The sequence below is a fragment of the Trichechus manatus genome, unplaced genomic scaffold, assembly GCF_000243295.1.
Source record: "Trichechus manatus latirostris isolate Lorelei unplaced genomic scaffold, TriManLat1.0 scaffold00120, whole genome shotgun sequence".
Taxonomy (NCBI): Eukaryota; Metazoa; Chordata; class Mammalia; order Sirenia; family Trichechidae; genus Trichechus; species Trichechus manatus.
The window spans coordinates 7,570,747-7,580,763 of NW_004444056.1; the positions used below are offsets into that span (position 1 = coordinate 7,570,747).

General features: G+C 41.9%; 1 long non-coding RNA gene across 1 annotated transcript in view; it reads left to right on the forward strand.

Moving 5' to 3' along the window:
* LOC111822025 (uncharacterized) overlaps positions 1–5,308 on the forward strand; it is a 25,135-nt gene extending 19,827 nt beyond the window's left edge. Inside the window, exon 3 of the long non-coding RNA XR_002825312.1 lies at positions 5,096–5,308. This is a non-coding gene — a long non-coding RNA (uncharacterized LOC111822025). The remainder of the gene's footprint in view (positions 1–5,095) is intronic.
* The last annotated feature ends 4,709 nt before the right edge of the window (positions 5,309–10,017 follow it).

Sequence of the window (10,017 nt, forward strand, 5' to 3'; positions counted from 1 at the left end):
GGTACCTGCACACAGTGGAGTATTATGCAATGATAAAGAACAATAATGAATCTGTGAAGCATCTTCTCATAACATGGATGAAACTGGAGGACATTATACTGAGTGAAATAAGTCAATCACAAAAGGAGAAATATTGTATGAGACCTCTACTGTAAAAACTCATGAAAAAGTTTACACACAAAAAGAAACTATCTTTGTTGGATACGAGGGATGGAAGGGGTGGGGGGAATACCAAATAGACAATAGATAAGTGGTAACTTTGGTGAAGGGTAAGTCAGTACACAATACTGGGGAAGCCAGCACAACTCGTACAAGCAAAGGTCATGGAAGCTCCATAGACACATCCAAACTCCCTGAGGGACTGAATTGCTGGGCTGAGGGCTGTGGGGACCATGGTATCGGGGAACATCTAGCTCAACTGGCATAACACAGTTTATAAAGAAAATGCTCTACATTCTACCTTGGTGAGTAGCGTCTGGGGTCTTAAAAGCCTGTGAGCAGCCATCTAAGGTACTCTACTGGTCTCACCCCTCAGGAGCAAGGGAGAATGAAGAAAACAAGATACAAGGAAAAGATTAGTCCAAAGGACTAATAGACCACAACTACCACAGCCTCCACCAGACTGAGTCCAGTACAACTAGATGGTGCCCGGCTACCACCACTCACTGCTCTGACCGGGATCACAACAGAGGGTCCTGGACAGAGCTGGAAAAAATGTAGAACAAAATTCTATCTCACAAAAGAAGACCAGATTACTGGCGTGACAGAGACTGGAGAAACCCCGAGAGTATGGCCCCTGGACACCCTTTTAGCTCAGTAATATAGTCACTCCCGAGGTGCACCATGCAGTCAAAGATTAGACGGCCCCATAAAACAAAACGAGACTAATGGGGCACAACAGTCCAGGCACGAGGACTAGAAGGCAGGAGGGGACAGGAAAGCTGGTAATAGGGAACCCAAGGTTGAGAAGGGACAGTTGACATGTCGTGAGGTTGTTAACCATTGTCATAAAGCAATAGGTGTACTGTTTAATGAGAAACTATTTGTTCTGTAAAACTTCATCTAAAGTACAATAAAAAATGAGAATAAAAAATAAAGAAGCAACAGGAAAGCAGCAAGACCCTCACCCCCAACCCAAAAAAGGAGAGGGTCATGAAAATGAGGGAAACCCTCAATGAAATGGATTGACAACAATAAACTCAAACATATCAATGATCACGAAGGTGGCCCAGGAGTGAGCAACTTTTTGTTGTATTCTATATAAGGTTGCCATGAGTCAGAGTCAACTTGATAGCAACTAACAACAAATATATACACTATATATATGTCAGTTTGTCATACTTGGGGGCTTGCATGCTGCTGTAATGCTGGAAGCTATGCCACCAGTATTCAAATACCAGCAGGGTCACCCGTGGCAGACAGCTTTCAGCTGAGCTTCCAGACTAAGACAGACTAGGAAGAAGGATCTGGCGGTCTACTTCTGAAAAGAATTAGCCAGTGAAAACCTTATGAACAGCAGCACTGTCTGATATCGTGCCAGAAGATGAGCCCCTCCAGTTGGAAGGCACTCAAAATACAACTGGGGAGAGCTGCCTCCTCAAAGTAGAGTCAACTTTAATGACGTGGATGGCATCAAGCTTTCGGGACTTTCATTGGCTGATGTGGCACGATTCAAAATGATAATAATTGGAACATGGAATGTATAAAGTAGTAATCTAGAAAAACTGGAAATCATACAGTATGTCTTTTTGTGATTGACTTATTTCACTCAGCATAATGTCTTCAAGGTTCGTCAATGTTGTAGCATGTATCCAGACTTCATTTTATGTTCTGGTTTTGTAGTGTTCCATTGTACATATGTACCACACTTTGTTTATCCATTCATCCGTTGATGGATGTTTCAGTTGTTTCCACCTGTTGGCTATTGTGAGTAGTGCTGCAGTGAACACTGGTGTAAATGTGTCTGTTAGTGTCACTGCCCGCAATTCCCTTGGGTATATGGCTAGGAGTGGGATAGCTGGGTCATATGGCAGTTCTATTTTTACTTTTTGAGGAACCTCCACACTGGTTTCTATAATGGGTGTACCATTCTACAATCCCACCAGCAATAACGTTTCCAGTTTCCCCGCATCCTTGTCAACATTTGTTATTTTCTGATATTTCAGTTACCTTATCTTCCAGTTCCTTGACTCAGTCCTCTGTCCAACTGTTATTCAAACCTTCCATTGAGTTTTTCATTTCAGTTATTATCTCTTTCAATTTCATTATTTCTGTTTGTTTTCTTTTTATAGTTTGTCTGTTTATATTCTCATTTTGTTCATTGTGTTCCTAATTTGCTTTAGTTCTTTGTGTTTTTTAATTCTGTAAGCTTGCTTAATAGTATTGCATTGAATTCTTCCATTGTATTCATTAATCGTGCTTCCATAGATACAATATCTTTCCTTATCTATTTTTCGTTTGTGTAAGCCATCATTTCCATTTGCTTATTTCTGGAATCTTTTTGTTGACTACAGGGCATTAGTTTTTTGCTTGATGTTGGCTAGCTGACTATCTTGGCTCTCTCCAATAACTGTAAGGTCAGCACTGTTTACTTGGAGATCTTTAGGTGGGCAGCGTCTGCAGGCTTTATTTATTACTCCTCCCCCTACTCCTCTTGATTCTGGACCAGGTTACTTTTGTTTTGTTTTTACTTTGGGCTGCTCTATACCAAACCTGGGAGCTTGCGCTATGCAACCTGCCCACCAGATGGCACTGCACCCCTTCCTTCGTTTTCTCTTTTTCCTGCTTTATTGTACTTTATAAGACCGCTGGTGGCACAGTGGTTGAGAGCTCCGCTGCTAACCCAAAGGTCAGCGGTTTGAACCCACCAGCCGCTGGTTTTAACCCACTAGTGGGAAAAAGATGTAGCAGTTGTCTTCCCTAAAGAGTTACAGCTTTGGAAACCCAGTTCTACTCTGTTCTATAGTAGCAATTACGATGTGTATTGTACTTTATCACCTGTTGTGGGTATTCCCTTTACTGCGAATGGAGTCTGGCCTCTGAAGCCTTGAAAGGGAGGAGTGGCACTCCAGAGCGCCCCGCCAGTGCCTGTCCGGTGCCTGCCACCCGTCCCACAGCAGATGGGTGCTCCCTTCCTCCACCATGAGAAAGTTTCCCTCCCGTCCTCAGGGAAGTTACCAGCAGTTTGCTGCTGCCTCCACCAGTGTGCAAAGCCTGGAGCAGGGTGAGGTGTTCAGCAGACTCCACGTGGTGCAGCAGAAAGATATGCCCAGTTAAGCCCTGCTGGGCTTCTCTGCTCCCAAAACAGCCTGTGCGATCACTGGGGGCTCGAGTTTTGTCCCATCAGTCAGCTAGCCCCTCTAGATCTAAGTGGCCTCCATGCGCCCCTGGGAGGGAGGAGGTGCAGAACAGGAGATTTTTCCTACCTTTCTGTGTTTTCTTCCTTGGCTCTTTCTGTCTGCGAGTCTGCGCTGCCATCATCTGTTTGCCCTTGCAAATTTTTGCTGGATCTACTTGTTGGCGTAGAGTCGATTCCGACTCACTGCTGGATCTGGAAGAGGGCAATTGTGTTTCTTCGTGTATTTGTGGGAGGGTTCGGAACCCTAAACTTCTTATGCCACCATCTTCCCAGAACACTGGAACTCCATATGGTTTTCATGGCTCTGTCCTTTTGAAAGCAGATCACCAGGCCTTTCTTCTGAGGTGCCTCTGGGTGAGTTCAAACCACTCAGTTAGTAGACAAGCACTTAACTATTTTCGTTACCCAAGGGGTCTCTCTCTCTTTATATGTGTGTGTGTACATATGAATGCATATATGTGTGTGTGTATGCTGTATATTCTTCTATAAATATTACAACCAAGAAACCCTACGAAGCAGCTCCACTCTGTAATACATGAAGTCATGAGTCGGAATCAACTTGACAACAGCAGGTTTTACTTATTGGTTAAAGAAGTTCCCTTCCAGTCCTAGTTTTTTTAATGTTTTTATTAGGAATGGATGTTGGCTTTTGTTAATTTTTTTGTTTGTTGTTGTTGAGAACATAAACAGTAGAAAATACATCAATTATTTCTACAGCTAAAATTGAGTGATATTGAGTTCTTCAAGTTGTGCAACCATTCTCATCCTCCTTTTCCAAATCCTTCTTCCTCCATTAATATAAACTCACTGCCCCCTAAGCTTCCTATCTATTCTTTCGAGTTGTTGCTGTCAATTTGATCCGGTACAGATAGATCTTAAAAGAGCACAATGTTCGAGGCTGACATTCTCTATTAGTTAAGCTAAATTATTGTTTGGTTTAAAGAAGACTTCAGGGGATATTGTTGGTTTAAGGTTTAAAGATTATCTCAGGGCAATAGTTTCAGGGGTCCATCCAGCCTCAATGGCTCCATAAATTCTGTAGTCCATGAGAATTTGAAATCATGTCCTATATTTTCCCTCTCTTGATCAGGATTCTTCTATAGAAACTTTCATCAAAACATTAAGTAGTAGTACCCAGGCACCATCCAGATCTGGTCTTACAGCAAAGGAGGCCCATTGCTCATGGAGGCAACTAGCCACACCTTCCATTTTATCCTCCTATTCCTGACTCTCCTTCTTCCTCTCTTGCTCCAGGCAATTACAGACCACTTGTACCTTGAATGCCTGCTTGCAAGCTTTTAAGACCCCAGAAAGTACACGACAAACTAGGAGGTAAAACAGAAGCACTAAACACCATGTTACAACAAGGCCAATTAACTGGGATGTCCCACGAAACCATGACCCTAAACCTCTAAATCAAAAAACTAAATCCCATGAGGTGTCTGGCTGTACATAAGCAGCCTCAACAGCTGCTCTTTGTTGTTGTTGTTGTAGTAAATATATCCATCACACAGCATTTGCTAATTCAACTTGTTACAGGTGTACAACTTATTGGTATAAATTACATTAATTATCTGTGCAGCCTTTACCCTTAATCAATGTGATTTTTCCATCGCCATTAACCAGAACTCAGTGCTCCATAAGCAGTAACCCCTCATTCCCCCTCCCTCTCACCCCTGGTAACCACTAACATTCATGTCTATACATTTGCCTGTTCTTATCTTTTTATATAATTAGGATCCTACAAAGAACACAATTACCATATGACCCAGGAATCCCACTGCTAGGAATATACCCAAGGGACTTGAAAGCAGGGAAGTGATCAGTCACATGTACACCAGTATTCACTGCAGCATTATTCACAATAACCAAAAGGTGGAAACAACCTAAATGCTCATCAGCAGATGAATGGACAAACTAAATGCGGTAGGTACATACATACAGTGGAATACTACTCAGCCAGAAAGAGAAATGAAGTATTGATACATGCTGCAACATGGATGGAGCTTGAAGACAATATGCTGAGTGGAATGTGTCAATCACAAAAGGACAAATATTATTATTTTATTAATTTTTTGTATGTCTTGAGAAGATCCTATAGTTTTTAAATTTGTTAACATGGTAAATTATATTGATTGATTTTTAAAATTTTAAACCAATCTTGTTTTACTGGAATAAACTTTTCTTGGTTGTAATGTAGTAAACTGTTGTATATTTTTGGAATCAGTTCACTACAATTTTGTTTGGAATTTTTGAATGTATGTTCATTATGAATACTGGTCTGTAATTTTCTTTTTCTTGTAATGTCTTTGCCTGGTTTTGGTATCAGGGTAAGTCTGACTCCATAGAATGGGTTGAGACAATTTTGTACATGATTTTTACCATAAAAGTTTAGAAGAATTTACCAGTAAGCCATATGGGCTTGTATTTTATTTTTGGAAAAAAAAAAGGCTTAAACTGCAAATTCAATTTTTAAAACAGCTATAGGCTTTTTCAGGTTATGTATTTTTTCTTAAGTAAGCATTAGAAGATCATGTCTTTCAAGGAATTTGTCCATTTCACCGAAGTTTCCCAATTGATTATTATAAATTTCTTCAACATATCTCCTTATTATCCTTTTAATATCTGCAAAATATGTAGTGATGTCACCTCTGTTATATCAGATGTTGGTAATTTCTGTCATTTCTCTTTATTTCTTGACAAGTCTGTCTACAATTTTGTCAATTTTACTGATCTTCTCCAAGAACTATCTTTTGGTTTGATTGACTTTCTCTATTTTTTTTTTTTTTTTTGGTTTATCGATTTATATTCCAATCTTTATTATTCCCTTTCCTCTACTTACTTCGACTTTTATTTTATCTTTTTTTTCTACTTCCTTAAAGTGGAATCTGAGTTCAGTGATTTAAGACTTCAAGACTTCTTATTTTCTCTAGGGTCGCTATGAGTCGGAATCGACTCAACAGCAATGGGTTTAGTTTTTGCTTTTTTTTTTTTGTTTTCTAATATAATGTTCTAAGAGTCAGCCAAAGAAAAATACCTGACTAAAGGCTCAAATAAAAGTTTGGAACATGGCACTACAGACAGAAGCACCTTGCCGTCCCTTTGTAGCAAAGACCTGAAAAACTACGTAAAACAGACACAGACATCAATCTTGGAACCCTAAGCATCAAATGAAGGGATAAAGAACTAGATCAAAAACCGAATGGAAGAAGAAAGTGACAGAGAACAGAGAACGAAGAGAGTTATGGAGTGGAGGTCCCCTGTCAACTAATGTGGCACAGCGTCGCCATCTTGAGGCACAATGACCCCAGACAGGGAGTATGGGAAGGCAGCTTCACGGAGCTCCCAAAAGGAGACAGAGCACCCAGTGACCGGAGAAACACTTTCCAACCCCTCACCCTTCTGCCCTGTACACTGCCTCTGCCACTGTCCAACAGACCACAGTCATTCAGCTGGAGAGACGCCAGCTCATGGCTGAACCAGGTCCACCACACCCCCACCAGCCAGCTCCCTCAGCACCATTTATTTCTCTCTCTTTCCCTTTCTTCCTTTACTTTCTCCCTCCCACCTAGCCCCATATGCCGCCTCCACCCCGTCCAACTGGGCCATGCCTTGCTGCCTTGGCTAGAGAGCCACCAGCACATGGCCTCCTCAGGACTGCCATGCCCTCACCCGCTGGCTCCCACCATGCCACCATTCTTTTTCTTTTGTTTCTTATTTCTTTTCTTTTTCCCTCCCACTTAGCTCTGCACATCACATCATTCCCTTCCAACCAGCCCTTGAGTCTGTCCTGCCCCCACGTGCTGACTCCCACTGCGCTGCTAGTTTTTTTTTTTCCTTTTTCCTTCTCCCTCAGACCTAGCTCCGTATGGCACTTCCCTCCCCCAGCTTCTAGACCCCACAGAGCTGCTGCTGCAGAGGAGCCTCTGGCCCGCTGCTGCCCCAAGTCAGCCCCACCCCCACCACACTGCCACTTATTTTATTTTTTTCTTTTACTTTCTTTTCTTTCTACCTCCTACCTAGCCTCCTGTGCCACTTCTCCCCCTTTCCTGCCAGCCCCTAGGTCCACCCAGTCCCCCCTGCCAGCTACTTTTTAAAATCTTTTTCTCTCCTTTCTTTTCTCTCTCCCCCACTTAGCCCCGTATGTCACCCCCTCCCCCTTCCCAATGGCCCCTGATGAGCTGCCACAGCCAGAGCACCACTGATGCTCAGGCCAGCTGCCACATGAGGCCCACACTACCCATCCTTCCTGCCACTTAACCAGCTACTGAACGGTGGGAAGCAAGCCCACACCACTCCCATCCAGCACCCCCACCAATCTGGTGAGGGGCTAGGAAAGCCCCCGCACTCCTGGACCAATATCAGGAGAGAGACCGTACCTGTCCAGTGCGTCCTCTACCACCTTGCCAAACCAGTGTACAGAGAAGCAGGCTTGCCCTGTTTTTGTCCTGCCCACCTGGACAAGGTGGTAAGAACTATCATGCTCACAGATGAACAAGCAGCAAAACACACCTGCCCTCCTGTCTTAGTCATCTAGTGCTGCTATAACAGAATACCACAACTGGATGGCTTTAACAAAGATAAATTTATTCTCTCACAGTCTAGGAGGCTAGAAGTCCAAATTCAGGGTGCCAGCTCCAGGGGAAGGTCTTCTCTCTCTTTTGGCTCTGGGGGAAGGTCCTTGTCATCAATCTTCTCCAGTCGAGGAGCTTCTCAGTGCAGGGACCCTGGGTCTAAAGGACCCGCTATGCTCCAGCTCTTGTTTCTTGGTGGTTTGAGGTCCCCATCTCTCTCTGCTAGATTCTCTCTTTTATATCTTGAAAGAGATTGGCTTAAAATACAACCTAATCTTGTAGATTGAGTCCTGCCTCATTAACATAGTTTTCTCTAATCCTGCCTTATTAACATCATAGAGTTAGGATTTACAACACATAGGAAAATCACATCAGATGACAAAATGGTGAACAATCACACAACACTTGGAATCATGGCCTAGCCAAGTTGACAGATATTTTGGGGAGACACAATTCAATCTATGACACCTCCCAACCTGACATATCAAAGCAAAATAAAAAAGCAGGATGAAACAAATGAATATAACAATCAATAAAGAAAGAAAATAATGCCTTAATATCTCAGAGACAGCAGACAATATTAAAACATATAAAAAAGCAGGACAAGATGACACAGATTTTTCCATTCAAGTACATAAAGCCAAGGTTTATTCTGGCTTTCAAAGTACATCCTACGTAACAAAAACATGAAAGTACTCAATGCATCCTTCGAATGAGAAATACTACACAAATTCTTCCACTGAAGCACATGAATTCAACAAGTTTTCAAGTTCTTAAGGTACATCGTGTATAACAAGGACATGAAAATTCCCCATACATTCTTTGAATGATAAAACACTATACTGATTCTCCCATTCAAGCAAATGAAGTCAGTATAAGTTTTCAAAGCACATCTTGTATTGCAAAGATGGAAAAATTTCCAGTACATTCTTTGAGAAAACACTACACACATTCTCCCATGCAAGTATTAAAGGCAAGAATGTCATCTTGGTTTTCAAAGTATATCACGTGTAACAAGCACGGGAAAATTGCCAACCCATGCTTTGAGAAAATTCTTTGTACAGATTTTCCCATTCAAGTAAATGAAATCAAGAGAGTCATTCTGGTTTTCAAAGCACACGGCGTGTAACAGGAACGGGAAACTTCTCTATACATTCATTGGGAAAACTGCACAGAAATTTCAAGTACATAAAGTTAAGTGAGTAATCCTGATTTTCTAACTACATCCTGTGTAACAAAAACATGAAAGTACCCAACACATTCTTTGAATGAGAAAACACTACACAGTTTCTCCCATCGGAACACATGAATTCAACAGAGTTTTCTAGTTTTTCAAAGTACCTCATGTGTCTTAGTTATCCAGTTCTGCTATAACAGAAATACCACAAGTGGATGGCTTTAACAAGCAGAAGTTTATTCACTCACAGATTAGGAAGTTAGAAGTCCGTATTCAGGGTATCAGCTCCACAGAAAGGCTTTCTCTCTCTGTTGGCCCTGGGGGAAGGTTCTTGTCATCAATCCTCCCTTGGGTGGTTCTAGGAGTTTCTCAGTGCAGGAACCCCAGGTCCAAAGGACACGCTTCCCTCCTGGTTCTTCGTTCTTAGTGGCAGTAGGTCCCTCTGTCTCTCTGCTCGCTTCTCTCTTTTATATCTCAAGAGATTGACTCATGATACAACCTAATCCTGTAGATTGACTCCTGATACAACCTAATCCTGTAGATTGACTCCTGCCTCATTAATATAACTGCCTCTAATCCTGCTTCATTAACATCATAGAGGTTGGGATTTACAACAATAGGATAATCACATCAGATCACAAAATGGTGGACAACCACAAAATACTGGGAATCATGGCCTAGCCAAGCAGACCCACATTTGGCAGGGGGGACACAATTTAATCCATAACATCATGTATAACAAAGACTGAAATTTCCCCATACCTTCTTTAAATGAGAAAATATTTTACTTATTCTCCCACTGAAGTAAATGAAATCAATACAGCTTTCCTTGTATTGCAAATATGTGAAAGTTCCCAATATATTCTTTGACACAACACTACACAGATTGTCATGTGCAACCACATGAA